Below are 17039 nucleotides of genomic sequence, written 5' to 3'. Positions count from 1 at the left end.
GATGTGCAAATATCACTAAATTAGGCATAGAGGAGTAAAAGCCATGCCTACGGTCCTTTTTTAGGCAGCTTTAAATAACAGGGAGAGTAACAGGCTAAAGAGCCCATAACGTGGCTGCCTAAACTTTCCAGCATTGTGCATCTTTCCAAATAGAAGGAATTGAATTCTTTGGCTGTTATTTCTGGCCCCAATATCAGCTAGACTACAGAAGCCATTTTTGTAAATGCCCTTGCTAAATTGATGGAATACAGGAATAAAGCCAAAACTTCCACAGATGCATTAATCTTGGAAAGGAATAATGCCATCACTTTGGAACGCTGCCTTCAGTCTTTCCCCCTCTGTGAGCAGTGATTTCTGCCACACTCTCAGGTCTCCCCCTCCACGTGTGACTTTCAATTTTGTTAGATGTTTACACCTAGATTTCACATTTAGCTTTCATCAAAGGATGAAAGGATGTCAAATTGCTTTCCTCACAGCAATTTACTGTAAGCTTCAATATTCTGGTATAGTGTGCCATCAATTTTTATTGTATCTAAAAACTAACGGAATAGAATTCCTAAAGAAATGTTCCCATTTGTAAATGGAAGGTGCTAATATATTTATGATAGATGGTGTGAATCCAGGAATCAGCATGGAAAAAGGTTTTCCTTTTTTTTCCAGATGGGACAATCTGCAGCTCAGTAGGAGACAGTACTGGCCACGTTGATCCATTCAGAGTATATGAGGAGAGGAAGAGGCTAAATGTTAACTGACTAGATTTCAACAGGTAGCTTAGGAGAGCAGGAATAGTACAAATTATATTCCAATTGCAAGACACGCACTCAAACACAATAAGCACAGACACAATTTCCTCCCCAAGGCATTTTTGAAAAGACAGAAAGTCCAAGTAGCCTCACATGAGTGCAGTAGAAATGCACATATGCTCCAGCCTGGTTGATCTGGTGTGGCTGGGAAGCAGGTTGATTTTCCTGGTAGCCTTTCATGCTGCCTCCATAGCTATCCTCTCCCCACTTCCCGCAGCTCCCGCTCCCACATGGATTCCTTTCCTCTAGGATACTCATCTTAGAAGCTATTCATTCACCATCCTGAAGAAAAGAATTAGTTGTTCATGATGGTCTAAACTCTTGCTCCTCCTAGAAAGATAAACCTGTTCGCCACAGGAACCCAAACCTTTCACAATCCCAAATGAACTACCGGTACTTTCATGGGTGCTGAGACTATATACTTTGGTCTTAAAAATCATTCCATCTAGTAAGCCAACTTCTGCCCACTCCACCTACTCTGAAGCTAAGTCTTGTCCATGCCAGATAAATTCATTAATCAATAAAACCGATTTCTGGTATGATGCATAATCTTAGACACCGTAAAGCCAGACAATACCTTGCAATCAGTTTTCAAACCTGAAAAGTCGTTCCATTTTAGTTGATCTTATACAGACATGAGTATTACATTTTTAATGATCACTGGCCAAGAGTGAATGGAATAACAACCAAAGGAAAGCAGAGGGAGCAATATGTAACACAAAACAGGTGGGTTCCTGTGAATTCCATGAGTTCCTTCAGTCTCAGGAGACCTTAAGCTAGAGAACCAACAAAAGTACCTCTACCTGCCTATATTTGGTCTCCTTAACCTTCTATCACCAGGTAATTTACTTTTGGTCTCCATATGTTTTGGAAACATTTCTATGTCTAGAATAAGGATTTAAAAAGGGTAATGAAGGAAACCTGTAATTTATTTAATTTTCACCTTTGTTCTTTGACAGCTGTATTGAAATGAGGTGGGCAGAAGGACTAGGCTCTTCAGTCACTTTTTTATGCAAAGTAGTTACTGAATTAGTTAATCAGGAAAAATGCATATAATTTGCTGTCTTTGAATTTCAGAAGAGCCATCTGTAGAGCATGGGGCTCACAAAATAGGCTTGCAATGAGAATTTCTACTTTGGACAGTTGGCTTATTTTTCTCTTCTCCCTGAAATATTGAACTACTCTCCTGGATGACTGACTAAAAATGTGTGTCTTTATTGTACACAGAAAATGATTTTTTCATTCATTTTAATGGCTTACACTGAGTTAGCATTTTGGTGGCCAACCTTAAGTGTATGAGGAAAGGCAGTATAATGCAGTCATTAATAATTGGTCTCTGAAAGTCAACAATATGACTGTACTGCCAGTTCTGACACTTACTAGCTAGAATGACCTTGGACAAACTACTTAACCTCCTTGAGTCTACTTCATCATCAGTAAAATGAAGATAATGATATCTGTCTTATAGGGTTATTAAGAGTATAAATTTGATCATGCTTACTGTTTCCTCTACCACACAAAAAACATTTCTTACAAGTTAGCCATTATTATTATATATATGTATAAAATGCAAAACACTGGAAAGATAAGAGCAAGAGCAAGAAAGCAAGAAGATAAGCAAGCAGAAGGGAAGGAAGAAGAGAGGGACGGAGGGAGGGAGGGAGGGAGGGAAGGAGGGAGGGAGGGAGGGAGGGAGGGAGGGAGGAAGGGAGGGAGGGAGGGAGGGAGGGAGGAAGGAAGGAAGGAAGGAAGGAAGGAAGGAAGGAAGGAAGGAAGGAAGGAAGGAAGGAAGGAAGGAAGGAAGGAAGGAAGGAAGGAAGGAAGGAAGGAAGGAAGGAAGGAAGGAAGGAAGGAAGGAAGGAAGGAAGGAAGGAAGGAAGGATTACTTCCTGCTATTTCATAAGGGATTTGTTTCAGGAATACCAAAGAAGAAAACTGCTTTCCTTAGAAGTAAGGGAGAAACAGAGGAGGGACACTAAGTGATATGGCTCTTAGTAACTTAGTAAACAGTTGGTTTCATCATTCCCAAAAAGGGATTCTGTACTGCTGTGTAATTGCACATGCTAGGCTGTCAAGGAAGGGGAAGTAGTTTTTCTGAAGGATGACTTGAAAAAGGCTAACAAAGAGGACAGAAGTATGGGCCACCAACCTCCTCAAAGGAGAAGACATAATGAATTGCAAATTCAACCCAGGCAGGGAAGAAACATCCATTTCCACTTCGGGTGTACATCAATACTGAAAGATGAAATCCAAGAGAGTCAGGCAGAGTAGAGGAGTAAGAAATGGACTGTCTTTGGGAGATCCAGCAGAGATAAGGCTTATGACAAGTTTAAGTCGAGTTGCCTGGGGAAGGATAATTGGGAGCAGAGCTGCTGGATCTATGTACTAAGGGAAGGATCTAGACAAGTGAAAAACAGCCCGATCTGGAAGGATGAGGAAACCCAAGAGATACAGTTAGAATGAAGCCAGATTATGTAAAACTAATCCCTTTCCATACATTTCAAGTCTAACTTGGGTGATATTTAGGGAGCTTCTTTTCATCCATGACAAAGTTGAGAGATCCCTAATCTTCCAAGGGCTTCACCTCTCTGGGTTATCTCCACCAGTTGTTATTTTCAAAATGCCAGCTATAAGTAAGGCAGGGGACCCCAATGCTCTGCTGAGCTGGGTTTGGCAAAATAGAGGTCTCCAATGCTGTGAAAAGAGCAATTTCCAAGGAGTGGTAAGAACTAAAATTATTATGATTTCTTCTTTTCTCTCCCATCCCTTCCTCCCTCCCTCTCTTCCTTTCCTTCTGTGGACATAGGTATATTAGGAGCTGCTAATGCTAATGATGTAGGTGTAAAGATCCCAGTTAGAGCAGGTACGTGAGATATAAGCAAGGAGTACATAATCATCAAATGCTAGCAAAATAAATGAATGCATGGTCTGAAAGAGTTGCCCTTTTGGACTTGGTCCCAAAACTCAATAAACGATTTGAAAATAATTCACTTTAGAAACATTTATGGATCACTAATGCCTCTGCTAGGTGTGAATAATAGCAAATAATAATGTAACTAGAATTCCTTGGGCAAGACAAAAATGTGCATACAGAATCCCACTATCCATTACCATTACCACCAATTCTTGCATTTTGGAATGTTTCAAGATACCAATAACTTGATTATTAAAACTTATAAGTCAGTTTCAATACAAAGACAGCAGATATTAAGAACATCTATCATAAGATGACTCTTACAAGTATAAAGCCATTACTTAAGACTACAACATCATGTTCAATGTGTCAAATCCATGTGGAAGAGTTCAGAAAAAGAATATCAATTTGAAATCATGTAAAACATTTTATATTTTAACTGATCACAAGAGGAAGCTGACCCAAAGATTCTGCATAACGTTCCCAAGGGATTCTGACTGTTTCAAAATTTCATGGCTTTAGCATATGTCAAGGCATGCTAAATACCACACAGCCTGGCAGAAAAAGGTTGCATTTCACATCCAATGTCATTCAGCCTGAGCTCTCTTTTAGCGGGTGCCCTCCCACGATGTGTTGCAAGGAGTGCTTGTCACTTACGTGCCATAAAATCGTGAACAGACAGGCAAATGGAAAATGACTCCTCAAAGAGTCACTTGAGCAGAGAGAATTTTTTCTTGGAATTGACAAGGCTTCAAAATGCCATTCAAAACATAGGGATTTGATTTCATCCAATTCTAAAAAGTCATACTTTAATTGAGTTTTATTTACAGTCAGGGATCTCCTGCTACTTAGAGTGGCTTGCTGAAGTCCAATGTTGGCAGCCCACCCACACATACCGTGAATTTAGACCATGTCGCTTATTTCGGATCAGAGAGACTGGGGAAATTAGCTCCTGGGGTTATCATGTAGGCTTTCACATCTAATTCTCTGCTGAAACTGACATGGCAAAATGAAGATGAAGACGAGTTTGATGGGGGTAGAGGTGGTTTAGGTAGTGGCACAACGAAGACAAGATGATCTTGCCCCAAATCAGCCCACATAGCAATGCTTTCTGTCAGTATCTGCCTTCAAATGGCATGTTTCCTCTTAACTTGGGCATTCTGTCTATTTGCATCATCTGGAGAGTCACCTTCAACCTCCTAAACTTATTCTTTGGTACAAAGTTACAGAATAAGTCACACCTTTTATAAAGCAGAACCCAAAAAGACATGAATTATTAGAGGAAAATGTTTTTGGTGACACTTTTCAAAGAAATACTTTGCAAATATATATTTTTTTCTCATGAATTGTTAAAAGGAGTAAATATACTTCACCAGATAAAGGATTTTTTTTTTTTCCAAACCTAACTTGGAATGTTGGTTCTGCCATCTAAAATTAATCAATAATGTAAAGACCATGGGCAAGTGACAAACTCTATGACCTTTAGTTGTCTCATCTGGGAAATCATATCCATATTTCAGGGTCATAGTAGGGATTAAGAAACTTCAAAGGTCCTGGCACTTAACAATGGTCAAGATGTTAATTATAATCCCCCCCCTTCAATACAATTAGCTAAAAAAAAGTGAAAAAAGAACAGAAGATACAAACAAGAGGTGATATTCCTGAGATGAACCAACTAGCATGCAGTTGTTTATTTCAAGTCACGTTATATGTGTAAAGTGTGTGGTCTCATAGCCAATGGCTCTGGAACACACAGGGATTTTTTCTACAGGTGTGATGCTAAATTCTACTCCATTCAGAGACAATCCCAATTTTTCTGATTTACCAGGCATAAACATCAAATGATTAGACAGGTATAGCTCTATACAGATACAGAAATAAAAACATGACTCGACATCAGGTAGGACTTGACGAAAGGAAGCTACCTGCTTGTCAATCAGATTTCCAAAGGTCCTCCAAGAAGGGGATTTGCTGAGATTTGTCTTATTATTTAGGTCTTTTCTATGGGCTAAGGTAACATGCATTTAGCATTGACTCAATCAAAGGGGAAACAGACACTTTGTGACAGGACCATCATTTAGCCCTTTATTTCACTGGGATAATGTGGCCGTGTTGTCAGGTTTGGCCTGTAGCTATTTCTCCTGGCAGCAGAAGCAGCTCTCCTCAATGGTCATCAGAGTGACCATCTGGGCTAAGGTTGACAAAAGACAGGTGATTTTCTCCTTGAATGACAGTGATAAGTTATAGGCAGTGGCTATCTGGAGTGCTGTGCTAAGGTGTATTCTGTGATTTGATGAAGAAGGCTGTTACCCATCGGTGATGTCTGCATGAGCCCTAAAGGGGAACATATCACATTTGCTATCCCTAGTTTAGGGATTCTGGTGTGCAAGGGCTGACCTAAACTGTGACCCTTGAATTAGCTCCCCATTCTAATCCCTTCTAAATAAACCAACAAGATAGGCAATTGGACCAGCTTATAGTAGACCTTGTTTACCCATTCCTTGATTTGCATATTTTTCCCAATCTCTCACTGTTGAAATCAGAAATCTCACCTTGCTTCGTTGGTCCACTGAGCTCTTTACCTTGATGTCCTCCCTTGATGATGTTCTACTGATTCAGCTGGTGATGGAGAAGCCATGCTAAGAGTCTTGAGTGGCAGAGTGCAGGAGCTGCAAGTGGTAGGGTTAGGGTCTACAGGAAGTAAGAGCAGCATGAACTGATGGTTGCAAGCCAAAAGTTTGCAAAGACCTGTGCCCAGCACACAGAAGGAGCACAGAATAAGTCCGGCACAAAATGGGGCAGTACACAATTCTGAACCTGTAGCTCCCCATCTTATTTTTTTTTTTTTTTAATTTAGAAACTCATTATTTTAAGGATTCTATATCCTGAGATTTGCAAATAGAACATCTTAGTTTCCTATTCCACTTTTCACTTCATAATCAAATATTGTATATCCACAACTTAAATTCGTACACAAGGAAAATCTGAATTGTTTTAAATAGGCCTTGTGTTGATTTTTCCATTTCAAAAGTGCCTCCTTCTGAGACCACAGTGATCACATAAAGGTCACTGCATCGCCCAGTGATTACTGAATTGGGAGAACCTGCAAATACATGCTTGTCCTCTGGTGCACAGCAGGCTGTAATTCACCCACAAGGGCTAGCAAAACGACTTATACTGTTCAGAGTTCAAAGCCGAGTCCTTGCTTATCGCTCCAGTCAAACAATTTCATTTCTAGCAGTTGGTGGTTGTACTTCAGATTTTATGGATCCAATGAGTCTAGTGAAATTTTATTACCCTGCAATACAACAAGAAGAAAAAAAGCTCTGGGGAAAAAAAAAATCGATATAATGTTTAAGGTCTTTGTTACCTTTATAACCTCCAGTCTTCCTTTACATATAAACTAATAAATCAACCTTTTAACAGAAGATGCATTCTTCAGTGCTTGCTCAATACAAGGTGCTATGTCCGATCATAAAAACTATCAAGAAGTTGCTAATGGTTTTGCTATCCGAACAAGTACAGTTAAAGTGGAATCAATGGCAAGATAAGGATATTGGTTTTTTTGTAGGTGTTTTCTCCTTGTTAGCACATGGTACTCAGTTGTTACCAAATGAAGGTAGCAACTTGCAAAAATTACTGGGATTTTATAAGCCATACATGTTTTCCTAAATTTGCAAAAATGCAAATGTAAATTAGATTAAACACTTCAAATATTTTCAAACTATTGGCCACTTCTCGACTGCATGAAAGGCACTCACTGTAACTTTACTATTGAGTCAGCAGGGTTGCAAGGCAATCTTTCCCACAACCTTCAGAAGAATGGCTTTTTCTAATGTCAGGAACTGGGAAATATGACTTGAGTAGATTTTCTCTAATGGATTTTAAAAAGTAGCTACCAAAATGCTAAATATTAGAACAGAATTAAAATTAAATCTTTCTACTCAATTTCAATGATAAATATACCTTTTCTCATAAAACTCCTCAGCCAGGCACACTCTTGGAACTGGTGATCTAAACTTGGAAACTTTCAACAGGAATTAGCATCATGCAGCTGATATGAATATTCTTCATTAAATTAAATTAAATGAGAAACAGGTTTGGGAAGGCAGTTCACCTATTTATTATGGACAGAAGTTTATAGCTCACCATATAACATAGTAAGTACCGTTCAGTGGCTGAGACAAATTGATATGGATCCCATTTCAACCAAGTGCCTAGCAGAAAATATAAGCCTTTCTCTGCAAGGAGAAAAATATTATCCACCAAGAAGAGCAAATTTCACTGCTCCTGCTTGCATAAATGGCTAAAAAGGGGCCACAAAATCCCTAATGTTCAAAGCAAAGAAACCCAGCAAGGTCAGGGGTTACCTTTATTACACTATTAACAAAGTAGCTAATTGTTTACTTGATGGCCACTAAGAAATGATGTTGTATCTGCAACCTCCCAGAGGATTGTCCGTTTTGAGAATCCTGTATTTCTGCTTTGAGGCAAGGCCTAAAGAAAGACTAAAGACAAATCCATTTTAAGTACTGAAATAGAAGATGTAAAAAAAGAATTACTTCATGGCAATGCTTCTTTTTTCTCTTTCTTGGATTATTAGCCAATAGCATGGTCATAATGAATAGACAGGGATTTTAGTCTTAAAACATTCTAATTGTGTCCCAAATTGTATCATTATCCTACTTTGTTATTAATTTTTGATAGAATTACTGGAGTGATAGATTGGAGAGTGCAAACTTCTCTAAGAATGCCTCTGATTTTTCTAAAAAAGGTCACTTAAAGTTTCTGCTGATAGTCAAGTAGATGAGATAAATGAACCATAGCTAGAAGATGATACAATTAGTAGATACACAAATGGGGTTGGTTAATACATCAGGGTTAACTGGGAGAGAAGTATCAAACATTAAAACTTTGCACTTTCAGGGTCCCAACATGGTCAATATTTTCATCAAAACATAGTTGCCATGATGATCAAATTTATTAGAGAATGAGTCTTCCACAGAAAGAGGATGCAGTAGTTAATGGAAACCCAAAAGAAGATATTCTAAATAGCTTGGAATGAGACAAATCTTCTGTAAAAAAAAGGAAAATGTGAGATCAGTGTTCCAGAGTGTATTACTTTTATTTTCTTGTTGCTTTAGCAAACTACCAACAACTCAGTGGCTTAAAACAACACAAATTCATCCTACAGTTCTATGGGTCAGAAGTTTGACCAAAGTGTCAGCTGGGCTGGGACCCTTTCCATAGGCTCTGGAGGTGAATCTCTTTCCTTGCTTTGCCCACTTTCTAGAGGTGCCATAACTACTTGGCCCACAGCCCCTTCCTCCATGTTCAAAGCCATCAATAGTGGGTTGAATTTTTTTTCTCTTACTCTGACCTGCCCTTCTGCTTCTCTCTCCAACTTTCAAGCACTCTTATGATTACACTGGGGCAACCCAGATAATCCAGGATATCCTCAAGGTATCCTCAGATATCCAATGTATAAGTTCAAGGGCCTTAACTGACTCACATTTAAACAAAAGTTCCTCTTGCTGTATAAGATAACATATATTCAAGTTTTAGAGATCAGGATGTAAACTTTGGGGGGCCATTATTCTGCCTCCCACACAACTTAAAAAAGAAAAGGAAAAAACCTGCAAAGAAAAAGTTGGCCAGGAAAAGAAAATGGTTCACTCCTGTCTGGTGAGATGATACCTGGATACTGAATTAAGTTTTGAAAAGTCCAGCAAAAGAGTAATGAGCTAAAACTCATTGAACTGAAGCATGTTCAGAAGAGTCAACAGACTGGAGAGCACACTTGCAACCAAGTCATAGAACTAGTGATTGAAGCAATTTCAACAGCTTAACCTGGAGAAGAGAGCCTGGGGGGACAACACTAGTCTTCAGGGGTCTGAAGAGCTGTCAGCTGGGCCAAGGGTTACATTTGCATCAAGAGGGTCAGATCATTATTAATAGTGGAGTTTACAAACCAACAAGTTTAAGCTAAAGATAATAACAACTAGAGATGCATGAAAAAGGAATAGAAAGTTTGGGGCAGCAAAATTGGAAGCTAACATTTGCATTGCACCTTCAAATTTATAAGATATTTTCACATACTATTGCATTTGAGTTACTCAAAAAACCTGAGAGAAAAATAGAATAGGTTTTCTTTCAGATGAGACAGGGTCCTAGGAAGAGCCAGAATCCAATGCAGATGGATTTTTGGCAGAGGCAAAGGAACTAACCATATGAGATTCCCAGAAATTGCAAGTGCAGGAAGGGGAAACCTTTTGCCTGAAGGAGCAAGGGGAGCTAACTTTACAGGGACCAGGTAAGAACCAGAACTGCTGATGCTTTTTGATAATGTTTTGTAATTGATAATGTAACAAAGTAGCTTAATGATATAGTTTGGAACACAATTGAGATTTTAAAACTAAAATCTCAATCTATTCATTGTGGCCATGCAATTGGATGATAATCCAATGTAGAAATGAAATGCAGTTTAGGCAAGGATAGGCAGCCCAGAGAAGTCAGAAATAAAGAAATGCCCTGGCCCCTCTCTCCTTGTGCCCTTCTCCAGCTCCTGTTCATTCCTGCCATTGACCCAATCCAACGGGACACTGGTAGGGAGAGAGACATGGAAGAAGCTTTCTGTAGGGTCAGGCTTCTAGGGCACAGACTAGGACAGATGAGGGTTAAGATTGGACAGGGTGGGGGGAAGACCGAAAATGACCAGTACAATCTTGTTTTACTTTTGCACATGAAGATATCAGGGCATAGCAAACCTGAAAATTTACTGAAGTTCTCACAGTAGAAGACCGGGACCAGAATACAAGCTCAGGTCTTGGAATCACCAAACTCCAAGCATTTCTTATGACATTCAATTCCCAATGACTGCAATTTGTGGAGGAGGAACGAGAGATGTTACAAGAGGATGCATTTTTGAAAAGGGTTGATGTGAGAGTTTTCCACTTTTCTATATGGAAATTTCTAATTCTGTGTGCTTCATGGCTTACTCTTTTCCATTAGAGCGACTTGATTTTTCAGTTTTCTTTCAAACTTAACAAACCGAAAGCTGCTGAAAACACATGTACTCATGATAAGTGAAAGCTATTCAAGATTCTGTGGAACTCTCTGGAGTCTCATTCTTGAATTCCTTACTTTTTTTGAATATCTATCTTTATCTGGCTGCCTTTCTATCCATTGAGGTGGAGAAGGGAACGTTCTCAGATATACCTTGAGATAGAATGACCAGAAACTTCCAAGATAGTCTTGATATTTCAGAAAAATGGCCTCTGCAAATGCTTTGTCATTGCTAAAGCCTAATGCTAATGATTTTTATATTTATTAATCTATCTCTAGCAGCTGAAAATAATTATGAAATATTGATTTTTTGTCTCCTTTGCCCAGACTTTCAAATAAAGGAGTACTTTCCATAAAGGTATGACTCCTAAAAATTGTATATAAAGTACTTCTCTCTTTTCAAAGTCCATTTTCCCATCAACTTTCAATATATAATTATGTGTGTCAACTTGAAGCATAAATATTGCCCAAGGTGTCATAGGATCACCTAAATAACAGTATAAATTCATAAGTGTGCCATTAAAAGGAAATATTTTGCATGAAGCAAAAATTTAGGTCTCAAAATACAAATGCCAACTAATTGATCAGGGCAGTAGCGACAATTTAAACAATTTTCTTTGGAATCTCAATGCATAAAACAGATAAAAGTAGCATTTCTCTGGATGAATCAGAAGTGGAGGGAAGAGAGAACCACTCATTCAACCTCCCATTGGTCCCTGCTGATAGTCCCTGAGTAGCCTCTGCTTCCCAGGTGGAAAACCATCAAGCCTAGATTTTATGGCCAGTCACTACCTAAAGCTATGCAGAAGTTTGAGCATAAATAAGAATTGTATATGTCTGAATTGTACATGTCCCATTTTTCTGGCAAAATGGTTTTGTTGAGTGTCTCTAACATCATCCTCTCTCATTTTCCAACAGAAGTCTCATATGAGGGCACCATCTTCAGACCTCAGCTCCAAGAGGTGGCCATCAGGAGATGATGGACAGTTGGTGGACTCAGTGGTTTCTAGTAACGGCTGGATGGCTCCTCTGGACTTGTCCTCTAGAAATGTTTTCAGGTGCATTTCGGGGAGTTGAGATACTTGGTGAGCCGGTGATGGCCAGAATTAGCTATATTTCAATTGTTCCTATTGTGGTAGCTTTCTCTACAAACCCTTACCTGTGGAACCAGGAAACAGTTGTCAGGAAGCACATTGGACTAAGTAAAAAGTCACCTCTTCCCTTTTTAAAAACCAACTCAGAACATTATAAAAGCAGAACATGAAAAGTCGTTAATTGTTGAGACTTGTTCTGTCTTCTAAAGTTGAAAAACTAAGAATATATGTGCTCTAAACAGATAAGATTGAGGGCAGCTTTTGGTTTGGAATGGAAAGTTGCACAAGAAATTATGACATACAGATTTGAGGTACTAATGGGAATACAGAGCATCATTTTGATTTTCTTTTCTTTCAAAGAGAAGGGCATTCCTCCGAAAGTCGATATGAAGAACTGTTCCCACTGAAACAGATTTCGGTTAAATAAATCAAAAGTTTTCACTCCTTTCTATTAATCATGGATCTTCTCTGAATAACAACAATAATCAATAGAGAAAACCTACAGGTTCAAATCAAAAGATAGGTGAAAACCTAGTTGGTACTTTGAATATCTGCATGATCATCACAGATCATGTCTTGGGCATTTGTAACTCAGAATTAATGGGGTAAATTTGGACAACATAGTTGATCCATTTGTACTTGTTCCATTTGTATGGCCTTTTGAAACTTCAGTGAAAGTACAAAGAACACAAGAAGGGAAACAGTCTGCAGAATCTGATCATGAACTTTGAAGAATTTAGATAATTTATGTGGCAGAAAATTCAGGGTAACAATCAGACAAGGCCAGTGGTTTTACAATTAAGGAGGAATTTATATGGAAGCTACATGGAGCAAAGTCTCATTCTTACCACTTGAACAATGAGCAAACATTGTGCTAGTTATCAAAGCTGAAATAATAATGGCAACATGTTTTGACAGTTTCTTACATGACAAGCAATGTACCAAATAGTATCGCACTTAATACTTACAACAAACTAAACAGCTTGTTTATATTATTTTCACATTTTACAGATAAATAAGCCAAGATCACACAGTAAGTAGGCAGAGGAGCCCTGATCCACAAAGCCAGATCCACCCTCCCACTCAATATTTGACATGGCCCGGCATGCATGCTGTACTTCCCGGATTGACCTTGAAAAGCGATGGGGCAAGGGCAAAGTTTGGTAACGTCCTCTGTGTGGGCTTTCCTTCTCTATAGGGAGGAAGCAAACCGTGGTGGAAATTGGATACAGGCAATTTGGAGATGAGGGGGAATGTGGAGGCGTCAAGGAAAGCTGGCTGCTGCTTTTTGAGAATGGAACTCTGAATGGAAGGGTGCAATCTGTCATATTCACGTTTATCCCTCCCTTGCCTGGAATTGTGCACAGACAGGATGCTCAACCCATGTTTCTGGAATGAATGTTTATGCAAATGATTTCAAATCAAGGCTCAGTCAAGTGAAAGCCTTGAGAGAGAATCTTCAGAGGGGATGAAAAGTAGGAATCTTCCCTTCCAATAAAGGAATGATGCGGATAAGCTCTCTAATAGGGATAGCATTTGAGAAGGATTTTGAAGAGAGAACAGATGGGATGGAGGTGAAGGCTAAATGTCACCAGGAGGAGGCCCAATATGACCAGAGGCCAAATACTGCCTTGTATGAACCAAAAACTGAATAAACGAATCAACTTAATTTTCAGGACTTTAATTTCCTAAGGCTACATCCTAAGACATCACAGAAAGCCTTATCTCATCACCATTATCAGAAAGTCTTTAATAAAAATTTGGCTCTTCATGAGTGTTCAGGACAAATGATAAGAATTACCATAGTTTCAAACATGCACTCTAAAGCAGGGGTCTGCACACTGTTTTTCTGTAAAGGACCAGAGAGTAAATAAATACCTTCCTCTTTATGGGCCATACAGTCCCCGTCGCTACCACTCCCCTCTGCCTCTGTGGTGAGAAAGTAGTCGTAGAGATACGGAAAATTGTATTTGCCAAAACAGGCACCATTCCATTGTTTGCTGATTTTGATCTAAAGTTTCATATAACAAGAAGCACCACCATCACCAGTCTTCAGAACACTCTCAGAATAAGATCCATTTTTGGTCTCACATTAATGCTATATTTTTTGCTTCATGCTAGAAAAATAAAGTCAACACTTTTCAAATTGTGTTTTATACAATGTCTTTCTTCAATTTTTAACAAGAGATTTATTGAGATGAAATTTCCATACCATAAAGTTAAAATATCCACCCTCTTAAAGTGTTCGATTGTTTTTTTTTTTAATATTCACAGACCTATACATTCCTTACCTTTATCTAATTTTTACCTTGTTATTTGATGACAACAATCATTCAACAGGCATTTATTGAGTATCTTCTGTCTGACCATCCAGTGTCAGTTTGTGTTGTTGTTCATTTGTTTTCCTTTGTTTGGCTTGGCTTGGCTTGGCATAGGGAGTGGGTAGTGGGCAATGGGAGAACTGTAAGACATATTGACACCTGAAACAATCAGCTATAAGAAAATAAGCAATGCGAGGGCTAGTTTGGATGGTGTAGAGACCACACGTGCAATAGGAATTTACTTATATGGTGGTGGCGGTGAGAAGGCAGTTCTAAGTATTGAGAACTTGGATGGATGCCATGCGGCAAAAGTAGGAGTGGGTTCCAGGCTGAAGGCAGAGCAATAGGCAATGCCTAGCCAGAAGGGCTGTGCAGTATTGGGCAGTTGCAGTATTACTCTAATTGGTTATGGACCAAGAACTGCAGATCAGTTGTCCAGGGAAGGTGAACTTGGAGTTGTTGTACCTCTGGCAATGGGTTTAGCATTGATAGAACTGGCACCAAGAGCCTCAGAGTTTCCTGGTGAGGGAGAAGACCAAATTTGAAGACTGTGTTTTGAAGATGTACCTGGGGGTATGACAGACTGGATGGAGAAAGTTAGAAATGGGGACGCTTCTTAGGTGCTGATTTTGAATGTGAGGCTAAATATAGTTATTAGGCAGGGATTCTTAACTCTGGCTGTATGTTAGAATATCCCAGAGTACATTTGGGGCAGGGTGGGTTTCCAGCATTTGTATTATTTAATTAGCTCCACAGATTATTCTAATATACAGCCAAGTAAAGGACCACTACTGCAGAGGAATAGAGAGGAGGGTTTGCATTTGTTTGTGAAGATACAGCTATGTCCAGGGTTTTCTGCCTCTTTTTCTAGAATACACACATTCATAAAATCAAAATCCCTTAAAAAATATCTTCATGGCTTGGACTTTAGGAAGTAGCAAACAAAGAACTATGATTTTAAAGGCAGAGCGAATGTATAAACTGCATAGTATATTCTAGCAAGCTCTTAGAATATCTCCCTAAAATAAATCATTAAACACAAGCAAGTTTTAGACATTTCAGACTTAAAATTTAACACCACAAATGACACTGCTTGCTCTGGTTTGCATGCACAGAGCAACCTAAATACCTGTGTATGTCGGGTAAATGTTAATGTGTTCTGCCAACAACAGATCACCTTCCATGGCTAAATTACTCATTGCCATTATCTGAACCCACCATCTGTAAACCTAATACCCTCTGTGTTCCAAAATCACGAGTGACTGCTACACTATTTTTATTTTACATTCCCGCATAAATCTGTTAAGCTCAATATGTTACTGCAAATTCTCAAAAAATCAAAGGCAATCTGCTGGCCTATAAAACACCAGTTACTGAAAATCGAAGGGTATAATATGGTAGCAATTCAAACAGTCAGTAAGCATTCTTTACAGGGATGGGACCGAGCCACAACTAAGTGAACTCCTTAGCTAAAGCATGCTGTAAAATTAGATCTGTTCTTTCAATATACAGTGTGGGCTTGAACCCGTTCATGTATTTCCTATCTAATAAAAATCTGAACAGTTGGCCTGATTGGATTTTAAGTGATGCAAATTTGAAAATCAAATAGGCAAACTCCCTTTAGACTTCATCTATTTAGACCATAATTGTAAAGAACCACAAATTACATTTATCACACTATTGAATTCCCCAGAGACTCAACATGAAATTTACAGAAAAGGACAAATATTTGCAGGTGTGCTTTTTTGTTCATAGTGAATACGGTTTTCTCTCTCGTAGGATGCTTTGTCCTGATGTCGCTAAATTTCTCTTAATAGCAAGACTAAATCTTGTTTTCTTTCACAAAATCTTGATGGATCTTAAGGAATAATGTTAATCTTCTATGTGATGCTAAGTTATTTTTCAGCTGAGATTCTATATCCCTTTATCCAGTAATTACAAAGTATACATTTGTTTTTCTATTTACATTTTCATTCATGTAACTATCTTGCTTGAAGAGACACCCAGGAATCTACCCTCTGGAAATGTTTGTCTATCAGTTTAAAAAAATTAATCCTACTACAATTATGTTACTATAGTTTAAAATATCCATTTATGATGTTCAAATAACCATACAAAGTATGGGAAATAAATGAAGAGTCGGCACATGGAAGTCCCAAATTAACATTTTAAGGTATTTTAGATGTCAAAGGATCTCTTCTTTTTTTTTAATTTATTTAAATGAACCCTATTATCCTGAACTCTGAACAAACACCCACTCTGAAACTTTAAATGGTCTTCCCTATATTACATACACAAGATTAGCAATTCCCTCAGAAAGAAATGTGTCTAGAACTTTCAGATTTCGTTAGGAATATTTTCAAATATGAAAGAAGTTTACACGATTATGGATGCAATAAACCCACCTATATTATTCCTTCATCAAATATAAACCAGGCCTTGGGGCCACAGCGTGCTTGAAACTTACACTATGAAATATAAATGGTATCTAATGCAGCTTGAAATGCAAAAATACTCTAATCTGGCATATCATTTATTTCTCGCACATCTTCATTTTAAAGTTCGTATGATACCTTTGTTGTGCAGATAAGCATCTCTACCTTTTACAGGTCATATTTATAAACAATTTAGTTAGGATTATCAGACTGACAGTTTAAGTTAAATATGTGGAGCCAGTGGGCCCAGTGTGTGTACCCAGTATGTTCCTGGAACCGACATAGGATTGTTTGCTTATGGATTCCCCATCTCATTTCTCTTCTAATTCATGGCTGTGGCTCAACTCCTGCACATCTTCTTCTCTGATAAAACTAACAGAGTCAGAAGATAGCCCTGATTTCTGTGT

At 38.5% G+C, this 17039-nt stretch overlaps 1 protein-coding gene across 12 annotated transcripts in view; it reads right to left on the bottom strand.

The window, feature by feature from the left end:
- CTNNA2 (catenin alpha 2) overlaps nucleotides 1-17039 on the bottom strand; it is a 1185776-nt gene that overhangs the window by 691501 nt on the left and 477236 nt on the right. The gene's annotated exons all lie outside the window — the stretch shown is intronic.

Source organism: Tamandua tetradactyla, chromosome 17 (assembly GCF_023851605.1).
Source record: "Tamandua tetradactyla isolate mTamTet1 chromosome 17, mTamTet1.pri, whole genome shotgun sequence".
Classification (NCBI taxonomy): domain Eukaryota; kingdom Metazoa; phylum Chordata; class Mammalia; order Pilosa; family Myrmecophagidae; genus Tamandua; species Tamandua tetradactyla.
This window is presented reverse-complemented; position numbering and strand designations above follow the sequence as displayed.